Source organism: Nicotiana attenuata, unplaced genomic scaffold (assembly GCF_001879085.1).
Source record: "Nicotiana attenuata strain UT unplaced genomic scaffold, NIATTr2, whole genome shotgun sequence".
NCBI lineage: Eukaryota > Viridiplantae > Streptophyta > Magnoliopsida > Solanales > Solanaceae > Nicotiana > Nicotiana attenuata.
Window position 1 is genome coordinate 431,735 of NW_017670373.1, and position 16,628 is coordinate 448,362.

Here is a 16,628-nt window from a genome sequence, read left to right on the forward strand (position 1 = left end):
ATGTTTGGTCTCCAATTTCAAGCCCTAGCTCTCCAATTTTAGGCTTAGATTTCATGATTTTCTAGGTGGAAATTCACATAATAATCGAGTTCTAGTCCAAGAATCTTACCTCCAAACGTTTCCCCCTTGAATCCCTCTTCAAAATCCTTCAAAAATCTCCAAAAACGATCAGCTATGGAGGAAATAAGCCCCAAAATCGCGGACAAGACGAGCTTAAAAACAGTCTGCCCAGGCATATTTTCCTTCTTCGCGAACGCGGTCAAACCCTCGTGTTCGCGAAGCACAAACTTACTTTGACCAAATTTTCCTCTATGCGAACGCGACATGACCATCACGAACGCGATGGTTCCTCAGCCTTACCCTTCGCGATCGCACACCCTCTCTCGCGAACGCGAAGAACAAACACGACCTCAGACCAGCTGACCAAAAAGACCCTACGCGAACGCGACTTCCGTCTCGCGAACGCGATGCACGAGCATCCAGCCCTTCGCGAACGCGGAGCTTCGCTCGCGAACGTGAAGGCTAATCTTTCACTGACCTCCACTGACTCTTCGCGAACGCGTGGGTCCACTCGCGAACGCAAAGAGTAAAAACCTGCAATAGCTGAACCTGCAACTTCTGCATTTTTTCCAACTTCAAAATGATCCAATTAACCACCCGAAACTCACCCGAGGCCCCCGGGACCTCAACCAAAGGCACCAACATATCCTAATACCTTATTCAAACTTGTTCCAACCTTCGGAACGCTCAAAACAACATTAAAACATCAAATTGCATCGAATTCAAGCCTAAGAATTTCAAGAACTTCCAAATTACGCTTTTGATCAAAAACCCAACCAAACCACGTCCGAATGACCTGAAATTTTGCACACACACGTCACAAATGACACAACGGAGCTACTGCAACTTCCGGAATTCCATTCCGACCCCTATATCAAAATCTCACCTATCAACCGGAAAATGCCAAAAACTCAATTTCGCCAATTCAGGCCTAAATCTACTCCGGACCTCCAAAACACATTCCGATCACGCTCGTAAATCCAAAATCACCGGAGCTAACCAAATCATAAAAATTCCAATCCGAGATCATATACTAACAAGTCAAATCTTGGTCAAACCTTTCAAATTTCAAGCTTCAAACTGAGAACTGTTCTTCCAAGTTCATTCTGATCACCCTGAAAACCAAAACCAATGATTTACATAAGTCTTAGTACATCATACGTGGCAAGTCATGCCCGAGAATTGACGAGCCAAGTGCAAAAGCTCAAAATGACCGGTCGGGTCGTTACATCCTCCCCCACTTAAACATATGTTCGTCCGTGAACGTGCCCAGAGTTGTTCCAAAAGCCAACCAATCGATGAATAGCCTTACCATGCATATATCCGGGGGTGATCCCACGTCACCCTATCTCATATAGTTCCGATAACACATTGTAACTGAAATTTCACAATCCAATCTAGCCCATAAACCATGAAACCACATTTCCACTTCTGAAATCTTCAACGCGATCAGAATCTCACATTTATACTGGGAATAAGCCCGAACAAGCTGTAATAACCCATACCTGCAACCTCAGGTGCAATTACATGACGTACCACATAACTCAAATGCTTGCAGCGATAACTTCTAATCACAGCAGCCGCACGCAACAACCGAATACCGATAGAAAACCTCTTATCAACTAAGGCCTCATTCCAACTCTTTCATGCACTGCCAATGATAAATGAAACACGCAATAAACCATAATCATTTCTTAGATCAACCATTCATGAAGCCACTTCTCCTTTGGCAAGGACCATAGCAAATTTCTGAGCAGAACCTCGATATTTATCCTTCCAACATGCTGAAATCGAATCCGTTCGTATTCATTAATGATCCCAACGATCTCATCTAATCCAACACAACCACTCTGGTGTCATGACACCTCAATACAGGCTAATGCCACAACTTGTGCAATACGCGCACCAATAAGCAACAGTCCGAACATACTCAAATCATGAAAAATGACTCAAATGAAAGAGCTGTCCCTCAAGCTCACCAGTACCACCACAACACAAGGCTGAGAACCCGTCTCACATCATAGGAACAGAACAAACGAATCTAACCCGCAAGGTCATACCCCCACATAACTTCGCTGCAATGCGCGATCCTATCCAAACACTGCTCCACATGAAACACCTCAGGTCACTTTGCTCGAAATCGACAACCACGTGCAATTTGATGTCTGGAACCAAAGCAAATCATCATACCCACGGTGAAGCAAATAACATACACCACACCAACTCGAAAGGACATAACCGATACGCCATTCACTGAGCAACATCCAATTACTCTTCCCGCTCAACTTCCACTATGAAACCCCAATAGAACTGCACCATATGTGCCTATAACCCACAAATCATAACACCTCGCAACACAGAAAGGTAACTCATAGATCTAACAATCAAATGAACACATCCCTCAACAATACAATTCGGGGCCAACCAAGCCGACTCAAGTTAGAACACGCACCCATATTGGCCTGCCAACGACTCCTTATCAAGGAAATCCTGAAGTTGTTCCTTCAACTCCTTTAACTTTGCGGTGCCATACGATTCGGTGCCCGGCATCAAATCGATACCGAAATCAATAACCTTGCCTGGCGACATGCCCGGCCATAAGAAACACATCCGAAAAGGCCCTCACCACCGGAACTGAATCAATATGAGGAGCCTCTGCACTGACATCCTTCACGAGAACCCAAATAAGGAAGACAATCCTTCCCAGCCCTCCGCTGGGTATTTGAAATATGAAACCACTCTACCAAGAACATAATCCGTCGAACCTCGCCACTCAGTCTGTGGCATTCCCGGCATAGCCAACAGCGCCTCCTTAACGCAATGGTCCAGAACAACACAACACGGAGACAACCAGTCTGCACCAAATAACACATCCAGAATCTGACCTACCAAGCAACAAAGGATTCACTCGGGTCTCCAAACCCCGATAGTCGCTAGACAGTGCCGATACACGCGACCCACAACCACAACATAGCCTGAACATGAGAACTCCCAGACTCTAACTCCATATAGCACACGAATCACCATACCTGATCCCAATTTTGCCATTCGGATACATACCACACCTCTAATACCCAATCATTCCACGAGAGATACTCTAACATTCTTCTGTGCCTCCAAGCAAACTCGGATATCAGCAGTCGATCTAACAAGAAAGTGCCGAAACACTACCGAAGTACCATCAACTTAATCACATTGCCTTTTTCTGAAACATATACCCTCGTCAAATTACCTCCAACTGGCAATACCATTTCCTAAATCAACTGAAGATCATTCCCCTAATCATCTGAAGCTCATTTCTCTAATTATCTGAAACTGCCCGTGCTGCCTAAGGATTTTATGACCTTCCGTTCAGAACTGAACCGTAACCTTACACACGCAAATCTCAATCCTCCACAACATACCGCATTTACCATACCATCCTAGAATAACATGAGAACTTCACCTCCCTTCCGAGCTACAAACATCTACGTACTCAACTAGCCAAGAACTTTCCATTTGATCCCATCTAGGAGAAAATCACTATACATCCCATGCTCTTCATGCCAGTAGAAGATATACATCTCTAACCGTGGTAGAAATTATCAAGAACTCTATGAATCCCCCTTTTGCACAAAACCGAACCATCAGGACTGACTCCTTCTAACTCAACCAAGCTACACAAGCCTTCAAAACCCAAGAGCATTGCCACGAAACACCTGTGGAAACCTACCACTTCATAAGCACCCAAGAACCGGTCATATCCATTACCATGTTGATCCAGCCTACTACCAAGTTGTCCTAATCCTCTGAGTTCCTTCCAATTACCTTCAAATTTATATGTTTCCTTGCTAGAACATCACGATCCTTAACTAAAACTTGCCCTACAACTTTAACGTAAAACCACACCATAAGGCTCATAAGCCGCTGAATTCTCTCTTAGATATTCCCAAGAGCACCACGTCCAAAAAGCTTTACTCTGAAGAGACTTCCTGCGAATCTAAATTTGTTACCTTTACCAAGAATTTTCCTTCACTCGAGCCATCCTCGGTTTCAATCTTCTTAGGCCATAACTGATTCACCAGCACGCCTCCAACTGGAACCAATGTAGCACATAACCGTGCAATGAACAACTCAATAGCAGACTCCCCCACTTGGTTCGAAGCCATAGATCGAAACACACACAATAACTCATAATGCATATACTCTATTGCTACTATAATACCATAGTGAGATTAAACTCAATCCTTCATCAGCTCATGAAACACAGACCATCTAGTACTTTAAATCTTTTGTAAATCTCGCATTCACTCTCGCAACAGTTAAACCCACTCTCTTAAGCGACCCCAAATTTAAATTTCAACACATATATTTCACTTGAAAATGGGATCTTCTAACAGACAACGTAAGGATCACATAACTTCCGAACACTCCGCAGAAGATAACCCACCTGTTTTGCCTCAAACTAACATTCCTGTATACCTTCCACCGTCATAAACATTACGCAGTCACTTAGTCTGCCTTAGTCTGAACTCATACCGCAATACGAAATTTACTCCACTCCCAACTAGGAAACATGAAAAGATTCTTCACACGCCCATAACTCTGGGCTATAACTTGAATCAAGACGGAAATCAAGCACCTAATACTTCTTCTATCCTCCAGCAGACCCTTCTCGTTGCTTCCAAATCATACGAATACATCTCGCAGTCACATCACCCTCATCACGTAACTATCCAGTAATTACTCCCCTTAATAGGGACACAACAGAACATGTAGACCCAGAAACACGTGCTCACACAATCAGCACCTCGGTGCTCAAGCTATAGGCAAAAAAAATCCGGCCTCGAGTCCTCCAGATTGGCCCAACATCAGCACATAGAGATCACATCTCGCCCCTCAATCAGGGAATCACAAGCCATCGATGCACATCTGATACTCGGCGCTCTTTCGCGCATACGAATGCGTGGAAGGAATTTAAAGAGTTACTTTTCAAGCTGAATCAAGGACGCACGATAAGAATTCAAGAATGTGAAGTTTTTCCTAAAGTTTCTGCGGCCTCTCGAGGATAAATACAGACGTCTCCGTACCGATCCGCGAGACTCTACTAAACCTGCTCATGACTCGTGAGACCTTTGTATCCTAGGCTTTGATACCCACTTGTCACAACCCTAAACCCGGACCAGGTCGTGATGGTGCCTCTCGTGAAGACAAGGCCAGCCGACACTTACCCATTTCAGTTTTAAGCAGTTAACAATGAGAATTAAGTCTAAAACATGATAAATAATCCAACATTTAATCAGTCAACAGTCCAAAAATACGGAATAACAACCCAACACAGCCCGACATCGGGGTGTCACTAGTCATGAGCATCTACCAACTATAACACAAGTCCGAAAAGTCTACAAGGCTAATATAGAGTCGCTTATAAGGGAAGAGAAATGAGATAAGGGGGAGAAACATGGGACTGCGGATGCCAAGCAGCTACCTCGTGAACTCCGAAGACTCTGCCTCTGAGCAACCAATACCCTCTACCGGGTACAGAAACACCTGGATCTGTACGCAAGGTGCAGGGAGTAAAGTGAGTACTACCAACTCAGTGAGTAATAATCATAACTAAAGTCTGAATGGTAAGAAATCACGAAAAGTGCATCAACATGCTGTATAGAAGCAGTTCAAAAACCAGTAAGAAAGCAATGAAGCTGTAAAATCCCTTAAAACATCTTAGCTCAGTTTAAACTTCTTTGAAAATGACTTTTTCAACAGTTACGCAAATGAATGCAGAACAACTAGTGCAGATAGGCACAGAAATCTGCCCCTCGGGAACAAATACACAATTAAAAGGGTAAATGACAGGCAAATAAGAAAGATAAGCACGTAAGGTTCGCCCCTCGGGAACAATGTCAACAAATCCGTCCCTCGGGCAATATCTCGGAATAGTACCAGCCCCTCGGGCAATCACATAAAACAGTACCAGCCCCTCGGGCTATAACTCACATCACAATGGGTACCCGCGCTCACTGGGGGTGTGTAGACTCCTGGAGGGGCCCCTAACGGCGCAAGCGCAATATCAAGCCATCTCGTGGCGTACGATCTCAGGCCCTCGGCCTCATAATCAAAATCAGTGTATTACCGTTGCGGCGTGCAGCCCGACCCAAAAGATATCCTCACAACACAGTCCCTCGGCCTTACTCAGTCAAAATCACATAAGCCTCTCGGGCAACAGTAAAACAGTGCTTCTTAGCCCAAAACATCATTTAAATATCATTTTTTAAGACTGAGTGAACATGGCTGAGTTTTGAAATCAGTGGAAAGTAACATGACTGAGTTCAAGTATAAAGTCAAAATAGTGAGGAAATATCAACAAAAATCTCCGAAGGGTTCAAATAATTGGCACGAAGCCCAAATATGGCATTCAACCCAAATAATAATGATAACAAATAGATTTCAGTTAAATACGCGGACCTCCAAAACACATTCCGATCACGCTCGTAAGTCCAAAATCACCGGAGCTAACCAAATCATAAAAATTCCAATCCGTGATCATATACTAACAAGTCAAATCTTGGTCAAACCTTTCAAATTTCAAGCTTCAAACTGAGAACTGTTCTTCCAAGTTCATTCTGATCACCCTGAAAACCAAAACCAACGATTTACATAAGTCTTAATACATCATACGGGGAAAGTCATGCCCGAGAATTGATGAGCCAGGTGCAAAAGCTCAAATCGATCGGTCGGGTCGTTATAAAAATATATTGAAGTGGTAAGTCCAAAATTTCGCCAACCCCATCCCATCCACCTTCCTCTTCCGCCATTTGTCAGAATACACAAAAAAGCTCCCCCATTACCCCGCCGATATTGCACTTCCACTGCCAGGTGTACAAATCAAACTAAAAAATTGCACCAAATCGAGAAGTCAAACTAAACCGATTAAAAAAACCGATTAGGTTTGGTTTGATTTGGTATTGAGTTTAAAAAAAACTCGAACCAAACTGACATATAAATATATAATTTTTATATATACTTTTAAGACTTTTCATAGAATTTTCTTTAAAAAATATCTAAAGATATTTGCAATTATCTTATAGGGTGTAATATTAAGTTAAATATGAAGTGCTCTATTTTTATTAACTTTAAATAATGTGTTGTATGATCACTTTCTTATTAAGTGTTAGTGAAATGTATCAATCTCTTTGTTCTTCCATATGTCAAGATCTATTAAATTCTTATATCTTTTTTTTGAATTTGAAGTGGCATTTCAATCATTTAAAATTAAATAGAACATATTATTATATAGGTATCATATTGATTTTATGTTTAATTATTAAATTCAGTTAACCCTGAAAGTGTACATTAATGAAAAACTATTATCAGACGACTAAAAAAATAACTATCATATGTTACTAAGAAAATTCTCCCATAAGAATATGTTAATAGATCATGTGTTTGTCAATTTAGTTTTTACTCAACATATATTTACTTATCAAAAATTTAACAAAGTAAGATTGAAATAATTTCATGCAACAAAAAATCCGAAAATCCGACAAAACTGAACCAATCAAAACCAATATAGTTGGTTTGGTTTTGATAAAAATCGAACCAACCTGACCCATGTACATCCCTACTGCCAGGGAATGATTGGTTTGTCAGAAAAGAAAAAGGCGTGAAATTCGATTTCTTTCACTTTTATTTGATTCATTGTTAAGACAATATGACCTTATCTCCCTCCCACCAAGACAGAAAATTAACAAATGAAAAATCTAGTAAGAGGGATCAAGAAGAAAATTCTTTTTTGTCCAAGAATTTAGTTTAGGAGACAAGTAGAATCTCTTCACTCCATGATTCGATGAAATATCTTGAATTATATGTTGAATTGCTAGGTGTATGTACATGCATAAATCAAGTGAATTTTGTTCCGGTGGGATTAATTCAATACGGAAAAAATAATAATTTGAGTCGGTCTTGAAACAATTCAATGCATTTTCTCCAAGACTTCCTAGGTAAATTTATTTTTATTATTCAACAATGATCCACTATACACTATGTATCTACTGCATGTACTTATGCATATATACTTATATTTATAATATATGTACACATACATATTTTATCCACATAGTGAATAACTTTGGAATTAAATCAAAAAGGCCTTTTTAACTTAGTGGTAGAGTAAAGCCATGGAAAGACGTAAGTCATCGGTTCAAATCAGATAAGGGGCTCTGTAAACCGCACCGTTGCGACCTCCACCTGTGACGATCCGACCCGTCGTCTTATGAGTTACCGCTCTATTTCCCCCATTTTATGCTTCTTTATGCTGCATTATCAGTGTCTTGTGTGATTGAGTTGGTTTGGAGTGGTTTTAGTAGAAAATGAGACACTTAGTCTCTTTTAAGAAGGCTTGAGTTGGAAAAGTCAACCGGATGTTGACTTATGAGTTAGAAGGCTCGGATGCAAATTCCGATGGTTCGGTTAGCTTCGGGAGGTGATTTGTGACTTAGGAGTGTGATCGGAGGTAATTTTGGAGGCCCGGTGTAGAATTAGGCTTGAATTGGCGAAGTTAGTATTTTGGCGAAATCCGGTTGATAGGTGAGATTTTGATCTGAGGTGATTTGCTGTAGCTTCGTTATGTGATTTGGGATGTGTGTGTAAAATTTTGGGTCATTCGGAGGTGATTTGGTTGGGTTTTTGATCAAATGCGTGTTTCGAAAGTTTTAGAAGAACTTAGGCTTGAATTCGATGTAATTTGATAGTTTTGGTGTTGTTTGAGGTGTTTTGGTGATTGGAACAAGTTTGGATAATGTTTTAGGATGTGTTGGTGCTTTTGGTTGAGGTCCCGGGGGCCTCGGGGTGATTTCGGATGGCTAACGGGAAGTTTTGGAACTTGAGTGATTGCAGATTTCTTTGCTGCTTCTGGTATTTTCGCACCTGCGGCTTGGGGACCGCAGGTGCGGTGTCGCAGATGCGGAAGGAAAGGCGCAGATGCAGTTATAGGAAGGAGAGTCAGGAACCGCAGATGCGGTATGGGGACCGCACCTATGGAGTCGCAGATGCGACCATTTGACCGCAGAAGCGATTTTGGGAGAGAAAGGTTGAGACCGCAGATACGGTGGGGTGCCCGCACCTGCGGAGCCGCATATGCGGCCGGTGGACCGCAGATGCGGATTTGGGCCTTTAATGAATTTTCGCAGAAGCGGACTTGTGACCGCAAATGCGGTACCGCAGAAGCGGTGGAGGGGTCGCAGATGCGAAAACCCCTGGGCAGAATGTATAAAAGGTTCTTCTTCGCGATTTTTGAAGGGTTTATTCATTTAACTTCGGCCTTGGAGATTTTTGGGCGATTTTGAAGAGGGATTTCAAGGAGCTTCGATAAGGTAAGGGTTTTGGACCTCAAAACACAATTCTATGGTGATATTTCATGAATTAAGACTGAAAATTAAGGAATTTATGGACTAAAAATGGAGGTTTAGGGCTTGAACTTAAGAGAGCTAAGATTAAGGATTTGAGCGGCCAATTGGACTCCGATTCTTGTGTTCTTGTTATGTGTGAACTCGTGGTGAGATCAGGAACCCGTTGGTGTAAAATATTTCTGAGTTTCGAGAAGTGGGCCCGGGGCTCAGGTTTTGTTAATTTCGAGATTTTTTTGATATTTTTCGATTGTTTTCGATTGGGTTTTGTTCCTTTAGCCTATTGTGACGTATTCGCTCTGGTTTTGGTCAGATTCAACGTGCGAGGAGGCCGATTTGAGAGGCAAGGGCATAGCGAGCTAGAGTTTTGGCCGGTTTGAGGTGAGTAATGAATGTAAATGATGTCCTGAGGGTTTGAAACCCCGGATTTGCACATCGTAGTGCTATATTGAGGTGAGACATGCGCTTGATGATGAGCGCGGGGTCGTTTACTATTGGGGATTTGGACTGGTCCGTCCCGAGTGATGTTTTTACTGCGTAATTGATTGAAGCTTATTTGATATCATCGTTTTTGTGACTAATTGTCATATTTGGGCTTTGTGCCAACTATTTGAACCCTTCGAGGGATTGCTATCACTGTTTTCTCACTATTTTGACATATTACTTGAACTCAGTCCTATTGTTTCATACTGTTTTATAAACTCAACCACTTTTACTCAGATTTGAAACTCAAATGATATTTCTAATGATGTTTTGGGCTGAGAACTACTATTTTATTATGGCCCGAGGGGCTTATGTGATTTCTGGACTGAGTACGGATCGGGCTGCGCGCTGCATCAGTATTATATTGATATTGATATCAAGCCGAGGGCCTAGCTGATGCAACGAGATGGCTTGATATTGCGCTTGGGCCGTAAGGGGCCCCTCCCGGAGTCTGCACATCCCTAGTGAGCGCCGTCGACGATAAATAAATGGATCGGGTTGCACGCCGCAGCGGGTACTAGAGAGTACCGTACTATGTGATGCATTCCTTTATTTGGCTATCATTTATTTGCTTATCTGTTGTAGCATTTCCATGTTTCTACTTCACTGGTTTATTGATTTCATACTACTTGGTTTAAACTGCTATATTATAGGTTACAATGTGTTTATCCAGGATTTCTTATTCTCAGCCTTTATTTATGTTTATTACTCACTAGGTCGGAGTACTCACATTACTCCCTGCACCTTGCGTGCAGATCCAGGTGCACCTGAGGCTGAGTGAGGATTCTCTATTGAGCAGCGCATATCTGGGAGCATCAAGGTAGCTGCATGGCGTCCGCAGCCCTGATCTCTCCCTTCTATCCTTTGTTTTTATTTCGTATTTCCCCGGAGTGACATGTATTACATTGATAAAGCTGTATTAGAGGGTCAGACTTGTGACACCGGATCTTTTGGGCTATGTAGTAGTATTGTTATTTGATATTCTGCACATCTAATTCTTATTTCAGACTTCTAATATGTTGATTTGGTAATTTAATTGTATTAGATAAATAATGAACTGTATAATGAATTGGGTTAAGGTTGTTAATTGATCGGGCTTGCCTAGCAGTGTGTTGGGCGCCATCACGACCGGAGTTGGGGTTGTGACACCACCGTACCGCTGCCACTGTTGCTGCACCGTCGCGACCTCCACCATATCGCTGCCACTACATCTCCCTGCCCATACCCCTAAAAACAGATTATAAAATCAAACTTACCCACCCTTGGACTAGTCATCTACCCTAAGATTCCACTACTAACCCTGCTACCACCGCACAACTGCTACCACACTAGACTACCCACATCCCAAAAAAGACAAATCATCAAAAACCAGGCCTACCCCACCCATGGACCAGCATGATTGTGATGACCCAACATGTCATCTTCTGTTTTAGGAGTTGAATCCGTGTTCCTAGGCCTTAAAACCTCACTTTATCTCTATTCGATTTGCGTGCGCAGTCCGGGCTCGTATCCGGAAAGCTCTTATGTGAAAAATTTAAGAATGATGATTTTTGGCTTAAAAAGATGATTTTTGTTGACTTCGGTCAATATTATGGGAAAACGGACCCGAAGGGTCTGTAGTAAAATATGGGACCTGGGCGTATGCCCGGAATCGCATTCCGAGGTCCCTAGCCCGAGAAATAAATTTTTGAAGAAAATTGATAAGACTGAAAATGTAATAAATAAAAAGATCTGATCTTGTTGGTATCGGGTCCGTATTTTGGTTCCAGAGTCCGGTACAGGTCCGTTATGATATTTGTGCCTTATCTGTGAAATTTGGTGAAAAATGGAAGCGATTTGATGTAATTCGGACCTTTGGTTGAGAAAATAGAAGTTTTGAAACTATCTTGAAAATTTCATGTGTTTTGGTGTTGAACTTCGACCAAATTTTCGCATTTGCGACAATAGCAGAAATGCGACAGGTTCGCATTTGTGATGCTAGTCTCGCATTTGCGAGCTTCACAATTCCGAAGCTCGTGTCGCAAATACGACATCTGCAACTGTTCAAAACATAACTTAGACGGGATTTTCTCCCATTCTTCACATTTCTCAAATCCTAAAACCCTAGAGTCGATACTTCCAAGACCAAATCTTCCCCAAAACTTTTGTACGTGATCCTAACCCACTTTCTTTCAATTTTCCATCACATTTCATGAATTTCCAACCAAAAATCTAAGATTTTCATGGTGGAATTGGGTGTTTTTGGGTAGAATTTAGGAATTTCGATATTTGGGGATTTAGACCTCAAATTGAGGTCGGATTTCAAAACCAATTGTATATCCCGGCTCGGGGGTGAATGGGTAATCGGGTTTTGGTCCGAATTTTGGGTTTTGACAAAGCGGGCCCGGGGTCGATTTTTGACTTTTTGGGGAAAATGTTGGAAAACCTATAATTATGCATTGGAATTGATTTCTTTAGCATTATTGATGTTATTAAGTTAATTATGGCTAGATACGAGTGAATTGGTGGTGGAATCGAGAGTTAAAGCGGTGATTGAGCTTTAAAATACCCGTTGGCTTGAGGTAAGTGTTTGGTCTAACCTTGACTTGAGGGATTAGGGATACACGACTTAATTGCTATGTGAAATTCCATGCGTGTAGCGTATAGGTGTGGTGACGAGTACCTATGCGTCACCAAATTATCATTTTAGCCCGTTCCCTTCCCCGTTTCCTAATATATTGTTTCCTGTCTTAATTGCTACTTGCTCATAAATGTTTCCATGTCTAATTGCTTCATGTTAATTGTTGTTTTTCTCTATTGAAGTATTAATTGTTTCGCAGTTTCATTTTATTACCTTGTTGGTTGAAGTTGGTACTTCATGGTACACCTTGGTTGGTCTCGCTGAGTATTATTAACTGTTGAAGTTCCATAATTGTATAAATCTTCCGTGGTTATGGTTTGAGGTATAAATGTTGTGGAGGGTTTGAGTTAAACTGTGAAACACTTGTTCTTATTTTGTGATTGGTACCGAGATGTGGGATCGGGTTGCATGCCACAACAGGCGGAATAAGGGTGAATATGTTGTCTGGTGGGTTCGGGTTGCGTGCCGCAACACGGAGTAATAAGGGTGGACAGGTGGGATCGGGTTGCACGCCGCAATAGGAGGAATAAGGGTGATATATTGAAGAGTAATAAGGGTGGACTGGTAGGATCGAGTTGCACACCGCAACAAGGAGTAGTAAGGGTGAATGTCTATACTGTTATTGATTAAATGGTGGGATCGGGATGCGCGCCACATCAAGTGTTATTTATGTATTCTTTTCTGCTAAGATTCATTACTGTGGTGTTGAAACTCTCTTAAGGATTGGTTATAGCTGAATATTGGTAGAAAGCCTGGGTTTCGTATTTACTTAATGCAAGTTACTGTTATAATTCATTCTGAAATTTCTTTCTGTCTTAGTATAAACTGTTGTAGGTTATATATTGTTATGCCCCGCCGTAGCCTCGTCACTACTTCGCCGAGGTTAGGCTTGGCACTTACCAGTACATGGGTTAGGTTGTACTGATACTGCACTCTGCACCTTCTGTGCAGATTTTGGAGCTGGTAGTGGCTGATCGAGAGGTCGGTTGCTGATAGTTCAGACAGGAGACCCAAGGTAGTCCTGCAGGCGTCCGCAGGCCCTGGCGTCCCCTCCTATCTTTACTTCATTTATTTTTTTACTTTCTTTTAGACAGATATATTTTCTTTCAAACCATTACTTGCAGTATTCATAGAATGTTCGTGAGTTGTGATACCAGTTTCCGGATGGTATCTATTTCAGCTTTTGTTAATAGTATATGAATAATCAGTTAAATTGTGTACTTCCACTTTTATTTTTGCTGATTTAGTTTTGTTAGATTTTAATTAAAAAAAGAATAAAGGAAAAAGGTGTAATATTCTATAACGTTGGGTTGCCTAGAGAGTGCAATGTTAGGCGCTATCACGGTACCGAAGGTGAGAAATTCGGGTCGTGACAATCATCCACCCTCAATTCTACCACCAAATCTAAACAATTAAGGACTAAAAGAGAAAGAAGAAAAAGAGTGAGAATTTATTTAAAAGAAGAATAAATAGTAAAGTAGCAATGAGAAGAAGTAAAAACAAAAACATATGGTTTTTATGTATTATATAAACAGACTATTAAACCTAAAGAAACAAGATTTAAAAGGGAAAAAGAAAGTAACGCTGAGAGTATTTGCGAGAGAAAGATTATACACTTTATATACAAAATATATATTAATTATTCATACACATTATATATATATATATATATATATATATATATATATATATATATACACTTTATATATAAATTGTATAATATTGAATACGTATAAATAGAGTATATGTATTATATAAGTATAAATACATATTTCATACAAATATGCGTACATAATTATACACATTATATATAATATTCGCAATACTCCTACGTAACCGATGTAACCTTTCACGTCCAATTTTGTACAATACTACAACAACAACAACTTAGTAAAATCCCACTAGTGGGGTATGGGGAGGGCATTGTGTACGCTGACCTTACCCCCTACCCCCGAGGGAGTAGAGAGGCTGTTTCCGAAAGACTTTAGGCTCAAGAAGATGAAAAAAGACAATATCAGTACCACCAATAGAAACCATAGGAAAAATAACATCATAAAAATGAGAAGTAGATGCAAAGCAAAAGCGATAGACTGTACATAGACCCGGTGCTATGAAAAACGAAAGATTAGTAAGATGCAACATTGCCACTAACTGTGCAATGACCCGACCGGTCATTTTAAGCTCTAGCGCGTCGTTCAGCGGTTTGAGGCCATGAGCAGCTTCACTTCAAGTATTATGACTTGTACTCATAGTCGGAATGGAAATTCGGGGAGTTCGGAGTTGATTTGGAAAGAGAATTATCATTTCGAAAGTTGTAAGTTGGAAGAATTAACTAAGGGTTGATTTTTGAGTAAACGACCTCGGTATCGGAATTGAAAGGTTCCAGCAGGTTCGTATGATGATTTTTGACTTGGGCGTATGTTCAGATCGGGTTTTGAATAACCTGGGAGCGTTTCGGCACCTATTGTGGAAGTTAGCATTGTTGGAAGGATTCTATAAGTTTGGGTTGAAGTGAATTTCAGTGTTATCGATGTTCATTTGGGATTCCGAGTCTGGGAATAGCTCCGTATGGTGATTCTGGTATTGGGAGCGCACACGGAAGTGGATTTGGAGGTCCGTAGATCATTTTGGGGTCATTTGGCTAAAGTTAGAAATTTGAAGGTTTTTGAAAAGTTTGACCGGAAGTGGACTTTTTGGTATCAGGGTCGGATTCCAATTCCGGAAGTTAGAGTAGGTCCGTAATGTCGAATATGACTTGTGTGAAAAATTTGAGGTCAATCGGACGTGATTTGAGAGGTTTCGGCATCGAATGTAGAAGTTTAAAGTTCTAAAGTTCATAAAGCTCGAATTGGGGTGTGATTCGTGATTTCGACGTTGTTTGATGTTATTGGAGGCCTCGAGCAGGTCCGCATCATATTTTGGGGCTGGTTGGTATGATTGATCGGGGTCCCGGGGGGGCCTCGAGTAGATTCCGGATGGTTAACGGATAAAATTTGGAATTGGAAGAAGAAATGAAGCAGCTGCCTTCTGGTGTAACCGCACCTGCGAGGCTTGGGCCGTTGGTGCGGAGCCGCAGAAGTGGCCATGAGGGTCGCATATGCGATTTGGGCTGGAAGCCGCAGATGCGGTCATCTCGCCGTAGAAGCGGGACCGCACCTGCGGAAGGGAAAGCGTAAAAGCGTTGTTTTCGTACTCATACTACACTTGCTGTGCATTTTTGTTGCACAGGCACCTGTACGTCTAGTGGCCTCGTTGGGCGCAGCGACATGGTTGATACGGAGACTTAGGTGAGCTGCATTTCTCGAGACGACCAGCAGCCAGCAGCGTCTCTTTAAAAGTATTGTATTTCTTTCCTGTCCAATTGTATTCGGGACGGTTATCGTATTGTACTTATTTCCTAAAAATTGCTCATGCACTTGTGACACCGGGATCTGGGATGACTATGGGATTATTCAATATTTAAGTTTGTTAAAGACATCATTATTTATTCAGTGAAATTCATTACTTATTATTTAAATGTAAGGAAAGAAATGATTTCCGAAAATACTAAAATGAGAATTTAATTAATTTCTCGGTGTTGGCTTCCCTGACAGTGGTGTCCGGCGCCATCACGACCCTTAATAGATTTTTGGGTTGTGACAAACTGACTTCGACAAAAACCCTACCAGACTAGCCTCACAAAAGTACAAAGTAAGGAAAGACTCAACTACTCCTAACCTACAACCCTAATACTCGACCTTAGAGGCGGACCTACAGGGAGATGAGAGGGGGTCACCGGAACCTGCTAGTCTCCGCAAAAATCGTGTATATACATTTGTATATAGTTCAAAGACCACTCAAATAACTTTGATATGCCCCCTCAAGCAGAAAAGCTGAATTGCTCCGTTGGTTTAATGAGTTGCATTATGCCTCCCTCACAAGAACACCTGGGTTCGAGACCTAACACTAGTTCCCTTTTTTTCATTTTATTTGTTTTTCTCTTTGAATTCAACATAATGTAGTATCCTGTATTTAGTGGTCAACTTGTTTTTTTTTAATCTTATCTAAGTTAATGAACAATAATTTAGTACTATCACATAGAA